This window comes from Ostrea edulis, chromosome 5, assembly GCF_947568905.1.
Source record: "Ostrea edulis chromosome 5, xbOstEdul1.1, whole genome shotgun sequence".
Taxonomy (NCBI): domain Eukaryota; kingdom Metazoa; phylum Mollusca; class Bivalvia; order Ostreida; family Ostreidae; genus Ostrea; species Ostrea edulis.
In genome coordinates this window covers 63,825,277-63,833,480 of record NC_079168.1, presented here as the reverse complement: position 1 = coordinate 63,833,480, position 8,204 = coordinate 63,825,277, and positions in this window count along the sequence as shown.

Sequence of the window (8,204 nt, the reverse complement as noted above, 5' to 3'; positions counted from 1 at the left end):
AGATACGATATAGATAGATAGATAGATAGATAGATGATAGATAGATAGATAGATAGATAGATAGATGACGTTTATGTATTTATGTTGCATATACTTTTAGATGTCTTTTATATCGTATCTAAAAAGATACAAGGCCAGAAAGCACTGAAAAGGCCACGGTACTCTTGGTTATATTTAAACCTCAAATTTTCGACCAACCCGCGTCTTTATCAATAGATATGGCGTCGGTGGCCGAGTGGTTAGGCCGTCAGACTCTCGACCGAAAGGTCGTGGGTTCGAGTCCTGGCCGCGGCAGGGCTGACGTTGTGTCCTTGGGAAAGGGACTTTACATGAATTTCCTCACTCCACACAAGTGTAAAAGGGGTACTTGGCTATAGACAGTGAACTATATTGTTAAAAGGTTAGTGCTCGAGCGCTTGTAATGGCAGCTTACACTGTATGCTTCCTAGGAGGCTGAGAAAGTTCTAGATTGATATAAGGTCTGCCGGGGTAATAATGTACATTGATTACTTTTTATTTGCGTAAAGCGCTTTGAGCAGGATACGCTGGATAAGGCGCTATATAAAACCAATCATTATTATTATTATTATTAAGTATACGCATTATTGATAGATAGATAGATGCCGTTTATGTATTTATGTTGCATATACTTTTAGATGTCTTTTAAGTATACGCATTATTACCTAAACATATCTGTCAGTTAAAAATCCATTGTGTAATTATATTGTACAATAAGTCCAATGCTACAGTGTATTGTATTACAATTGCTTTGATTGGACAAAAATAAAGCTGAACAATGATTTACACAACCGCGATGTATTCAAACGCACCTGAAAACAAATAACATAATGTGCGGAAACTCAACGGGGAAACTTTTTTAAAATTTTGAAAATCGTTGATACAGTGAATTAAGTATTCCTTTTAATGAATTTGTCAATGTTTAAACTCTGTACATTTTACTCACAAACTCTATATTTGTAAGTAAAATGCCCAGAGCTTACACATTAATAAATTATTCAAAAAGAATGTATGATCCTATAGAATGTCATTAGATATCATTTATGGACATCGTCAGGTTGTTTATTGTATAAATATATAGATATCATTAAATATTCTTGATGTATAGGTGTATGTGTATTATTTATGGACATCGTCAGGTTGTTTATTGTATAAATATATAGATATCATTAAATATTCTTGATGTATAAGTGTATGTGTATTATTTATAGACATCGTCAGGTTGTTTATTGTATAAATATATAAATATCATTAAATATTCTTGATGTATAGGTGTATGTGTATTATTTATAGACATCGTCAGGTTGTTTATTGTATAAATATATAGATATCATTAAATATTCTTGATGTATAAGTGTATGTGTATTATTTATAGACATCGTCAGGTTGTTTATTGTATAAATATATAGATATCATTAAATATTCTTGATGTATAGGTGTATGTGTATTATTTATGGACATCGTCAGGTTGTTTATTGTATAAATATATAGATATCATTAAATATTCTTGATGTATAAGTGTATGTGTATTATTTATAGACATCGTCAGGTTGTTTATTGTATAAATATATAGATATCATTAAATATTCTTGATGTATAGGTGTATGTGTATTATTTATAGACATCGTCAGGTTGTTTATTGTATAAATATATAAATATCATTAAATATTCTTGATGTATAGGTGTATGTGTATTATTTATAGACATTGTCAGATTGTTTATTGTATGTACAACTTGTACGGTTACCAATTCTGATGCACCAGATGCTCATTTCGACAAATAATGTCTCTTCAGTGATGCTCAAGCCGAAATTTTTGAAATCCGAAATAACAATAAACTTATAAGTGCTATAACTATATAACTATAAAATAGATCATGTATAAATATATACAGATATCATTAATTGTTCTTGGTTCATTGTATAAATATATACAGGTATCATTAAATGTTCTTGATGTACAAATGTGTTGTTTATATTATATATTAACAGATGTACTTTCAAATATTTTCTTGTCAATAACTCCGGCCCTAAATCAGTATAGTCCGATATTTCGAGTTTCCTACTTGATAAAAACACATTATACATGTTTCTAATGACATCACTACAACTATTCTAACCAGGTTCAATGTCGATAAACTGAGAATAGATTTAAGTCAAACTGAGATTTTGTAGTTACCCTCGTGGATTTTATCAATTTATAGATACCAGTATCTAATGTATTAGATCTATTTGTAAATTGACTCGAGTTTATTCTCATTTTATAGTCTGAAGTATTTGTAAATTGACTCGGGTCTATTCTCATTTTAGAGTCTGAAGTATTTGTAAATTGACTCGGGTCTATTCTCATTTTATAGTCTGAAGTATTTGTAAATTGACTCGGGTCTATTCTCATTTTATAGTCTGAAGTATTTGTAAATTGACTCGGGTCTGTTCTCATTTCAGAGTCTGAAGTATTGGGTTTTGATTGATTGATTGATTGTATCTTGCTTAACGTCTCGGTCGAGAATTTTTCACTCATATGGAGACGTCACCAAGACCGGTGAAGGGCTTCAAATTAACAGTTAAAGAATTCATTCATAACTTGTGTAAAACGGTTTATTTAGTACTTAATTCATTAATAAACTTGAATAACTGCGTTATTTACTCCATCCATCAATACTTACACGTTACACATGCGCAGGAATCCCTAACTACAAAAAATCTGAAGGGACATGTCCGTACGCTAAGAAATTCGAGATCTCATTTAAACAAACCGTTTACACGTATATATATATATATATATATATATATATGTGTGTGTGTGTGTGTGTGTGTGTGTGTGTGTGTGTGTGTGTGTGTGTGTGTGTGTATCTATCTATCTACATATGTATATATCTATCTATCTATCTATCTATATATATATATTATTATACCTCAGTATGAGAATGCCATGCAACGCGTAATCTGATTGGTCTAGACGGTCACGTGCCAGGGAGGACAAAACTTCATATCTCCCTCTCAAACTTCCACCAGAGTTCGTTTGCTCACAAACCAAACTCTTCCACTTAGGCATTATGGGATAGCGATTTCTTAGGCCGCGTATACTGTGACGTCACTGTAGAATGACGAAAAAACATAACGTCAAACGTAAACAACTTTCAAAACAAGAACGTAAACATCAAGTTCATTACTTTACACAATAATTTGAACAGAGTCTCCATACTTTATAATGACCTTTTGATCATTTCATGTTTAAAATAAAATCCATACTTTTACATTTATGCTCTTAATATCAATATCTTCAAACTTTTAACTGCTAACTACTTCTTTAGTGTTATTTGCCTGCGTGATAATCGCGGACTCACAATATACAAATCTGTATATTGTGCTGCGTCACATAGGAGAGGTCTATTCGTAGGTGACGTAATGAGGCCTCGACGGGGAGTTTGATCTCCCTCTCAGACATCATATTTCCCTATCATATTTCCCCCTTGGGCAGCCTCGTGTATTTTCCATAAATTTAACGTCAAGGTAGATGAAGTGTATTGTGACGTCACAATAAGTCCGAGTCATTCTACTTTCATAGTTCGTAAGACACAAAATATGTGGGTCTCTGATACACAGTTGAATCGCATGGTTTTGGTTGATACAAAAACAAGCAAGTAAATCAGCACTCAAGGAGATTGGAAATACAAAAACTGGTTATCATATCACTGTATTTCGTTGTTTGTACCTTCTACCGTAATACGTTGACGGCGCGGTGTAACCGTTAGGACGATCCCAGCTACATACAATGTAAATGAGCGGACTCCAATTTCAAACGTACTTTTGTAGTCTTGCTTTGTTTCGGTATAATAAACAATTTATTGCATGAATGTTCGGGAGATATGAAGATTTATTCACCCAAGAAAAACCATATTCCCCTCGGGCGTTGCCCTCGGGGAATATGATTTTTCTTGGGTGAATAAATCTCCATATCTCCCTCACTATCATGCAATAAATGTATATTATCATACCTCAGTGTGAGAATTATATGCAACGCGTAATCTGATTGGTCTAGATGGTCACATGCCAGGGATAACAAAACTTCATATCTCCCTCTCAAACATCATATTTCCCTATCATATTTACCCCTTGGGCAGCCTCGTGCATTTTCCACAAATTTAACGTCAAGGTAGATGAAGTGTATTGTGACGTCACAATAAGTCCGAATCATTCTACTTTCATAGTTCGTAAGACACAAAATATGCGGGTCTCTGATACACAGTTGAATGCATGGTTTTGGTTGATACAAAAACAAGCAAGTAAATCGGCATTCAAGGAGAATGGAAATACAAAAATTTGGTTATCATATCACTGTATTTCGTTGTTTGTACCTTCTACCGTAATACGTTGACGGCGCGGTGTTACCGTTAGGACGATCTCAGTTATATAGATGAGCGGACTCCAATTTCAAATGCACTTTTGAGTCTTGCTTTGTTTCGGTATAATAAACAATTTATTGCATGATAGTGAGGGAGATATGAAGATTTATTCACCCAAGAAAAATCATATTCCCCGAGGGCAATAAATCTTCATATCTTTCGAACATTCGTGCAATAAATTGTTTAGTATACTGATACAAAGCAAGACTACAAAAGTGCATTTGAAATTGGAGTCTGCTCATCTATACATTGTATGTAGCTGAGATCGCCCTAAACGGTAATATCGCGTCGTCAATGTATTATGGTAGAAGGTACAAACAACGAAATACGGTTGTATGATCAACAGTTTTTGTATTTCCATTCTCCTTGAATGCTGATTTACTTGCTTGTTTTTGTATCAAGCAAATCCAGGGGACTTAAAATGCCTTACGAACTATGAAAGTAGAATGACTCGGCCTTAATGTGACGTCACAATACACTTCGTCTACCTCGACGTTAAATTTACGGAAAATGCACGAGGCTTTCCAGGGGGTAAATATGATATAGGGAGATATGATGTTTGAGAGGGAGATATGAAGTTTTATCATCCCTGGCACGTGACTGTCTAGACCAATCAGATTACGCGTTGCATAGAATTCTCATACTGAGGTATAATAAATATATTTATTATATAGCTAATAAATAGTCTATTATACATTTATTGCATGGTAGTGAGGGAGATATGAAGATTTATTCACCCAAGAAAAATCATATTCCCCGAGGGCAACGCCCGAGGGGAATATGATTTTTCTTGGATGAATAAATCTTCATATCTCCCGAACATTCATGCAATGAATTGTTTATTATACTGAAACAAAGCAAGACTCAAAAGTGCATTTGAAATTGGAGTCCACTCATCTATACAGCTGAGATCGTCCTAACGGTAACACCGCGCCGTCAAGGTATTACGGTAGAAGGTACAAACAACGAAATACAGTGATATGATAACCAGTTTTTGTATTTCCATTCTCCTTGAATGCCGATTTACTTGCTTGTTTTGTATCAACCAAAACCACGCATTCAACTGTATATCAGAGACCCGCATATTTTATACCTTACGAACTATGAAAGTAGAATGACTCGGACTTATTGTGACGTCACAATACACTTTGTCTACCTTTGACGTTAAATTTGTGGAAAATGCACGAGGCTGCCCAAGGGGTAAATATGATAGGGAAATATGATGTTTGAGAGGAGATATGAAGTTTTGTTATCCCTGGCATGTGACCGTCTAGACCAATCAGATTACCCGTTGCATAGAATTCTCACACTGAGGTATAATAATATAAAATCTGCGAGAAATCTAAAGAATGTTGGCTTTCAATATCCTGAGAATTTATTGAACGCTAACTTTGTATTGCGTAAATTGTATGCGCCCGAAACATTCCGAGTATGAGCGTTCAATATTGACGTTACCGTCACGACGTAAACAAGCCAAAATGGCAGACGGTGGTCCTCCGAATCTGACAGAGCCAGTATTTGATATTTACTTAAGCAAAATGTTTTACTGTACTTAAATTACGATGTCCCCATTCACAAAATCAGTTTGCCTCATGCATTAATGACGGGTTAAATATTGAACAGTTAAGAAATTCATGTTGATATTGCACACTGCCAATATTGATGAATTCTCATCTACTTTGGAGTATTTTGAATGAAAAGGGATATAATTTAACAACTAAATACGTTATCTTAACTATATAATAAAAGGGTTATTGAACTTATATTGGTAAATATCGGCACTCGTTGGCTGTCAAAATACACTCGCAAGCTCGTGCATTTTCACAGCCAACTCGTGCGAATATTCACCAATATAAGTTCAATAACCCTATATTATTATACCTCAGTATGAGAATTCTATGCAACATATTTCGCTCCTTGGGCAGCCTCGTGCATTTTCCATAAATTAAACGTCAAAGTAGACGAAGTGTATTATGACGTCACAATAAGTCCGAGTCATTCTACTTTCTTAGTTCGAAAGGCACAAAATATGCGGGTCTTTGATATACAGTTTTAAAGTCGCCTGCTTTTGGTTGATACAAGAACAAGCAAGTGAATCAGCATTCAAGGAGAATGGAACTACAAGTATTTCGTTGTTTGTACCTTATACCGTAATACGTTAACGGCGCGGTGTTACTGTTAGGGCGATCTCAGCTACATGCAATGTATAGATGAGCGGACTCCAAATCAAATGCATATTTATAGTCTTGCTTTGTTTCGGTATAATAAACAATGTATTGCATGAATGTTCGAAAGATATGAAGATTTATTCACCCAAGGAAGATTATGATTTTTCTTAGGTAATTAATCTTTATATCTCCCTCACTATCATGCAATAAATGTATTATATATATATATATATATATATATATATATATATATATATATATATCGCTTTCGTCATGTAGTTCGGCTCTTCAGAGTGTTACAATTTTTACAAAAGAGTACAATGTACTTGTTATGACATTGTAGTTAAGACGTCGTTATTGTGACGTCACATAGACAGCATACTAAATTGGCATAAGTTTTTTAAAAAAGTCAATAAGGCGCCAAAAATAAAGGAATGACTTGAAATATAACATCCAGATTATAATGATTAATTTACATTCAATTTAGGTTTTAATAACTTTACAAAATAGCCCTCTTTTGCTCTCCGTAAGTGTTCATTCATTCATAGTTATTTCCTCCCTTAGGAGATTATGAAGAAAATACATTTACATCAATATAATTACAAATACATGTACATACAAAGAAAGAAAGGGGGGAAACACATTATGTACACAATATACAACCAAAAATAGAAAAGAATAGGATAATCTTAGTTGTACACCTCAATAGATGAGTACATATGGTAGCAGCTGTCCCTATTAAAGCCAAAGCATATTTAATATGGATATAATTACTGTAGTGAGCATCTGTAGTATAGGGCTGAAGTGCTGCGCACCAATTTAAAGTTCAGCAGACGGAATGATGTGGCGTCCATCTTATTTAAAGGTGTAGATATTTGGCCACCAAGAACAAGGTACCATTCAAATTCTGAGAGCCCACAGAGTTCTGCACACAGTTCGACACTGAAGTTATTAGCGATGGCGTTCCACCACTGTTCTCGTATGCTGGCGGTACTTGGACACAAACAAGACGAGTTACAGAAAACATCCGTGAACGAATTACCACATAAATGACAGAAATGAACAAGGCCATTTACATGCATACCTGTATATATCTTGCATATGAATTTGCAAAATTCAATGTTGCCTAATTTCCAAATTGTGGCAGGTTTTATATCTGAAAATATTTGTCTGAATAAATGGAAATCCGGACTGTTCATCCTCAATTGCCGCTGGTCTTGGTGATACAATGATACAGTATTTCTGGATACCCTTTTCCAGGATAACTCCGTTGTCAAGCCATGTACTTATATAATTGGTAAGATTGTATGTTTGCAAGGTTTGAAGGATATCTGGAATAAAACCATATTGGACTTCTGAAATGTTTTGCCAGTAAGAAAATAATCGGGTCAAGAATATTTTCTTTGGTCGAGTGTTTATGTCCATTCGGCAGAGCCTTCCTAAGAACAGTAGTTTTCTTGTATCTATTTCGGCGATGATGGGCAATACATCAAAAAGTGATTCACATATATCGGATCTGCATAATTTTGGTAAATTTAGATATTTTTTGCACACAAAATGTTGAAAAATACAAAGGATTTGGCGGTCTGAACAGGTCATATTATTCCAGAGTTC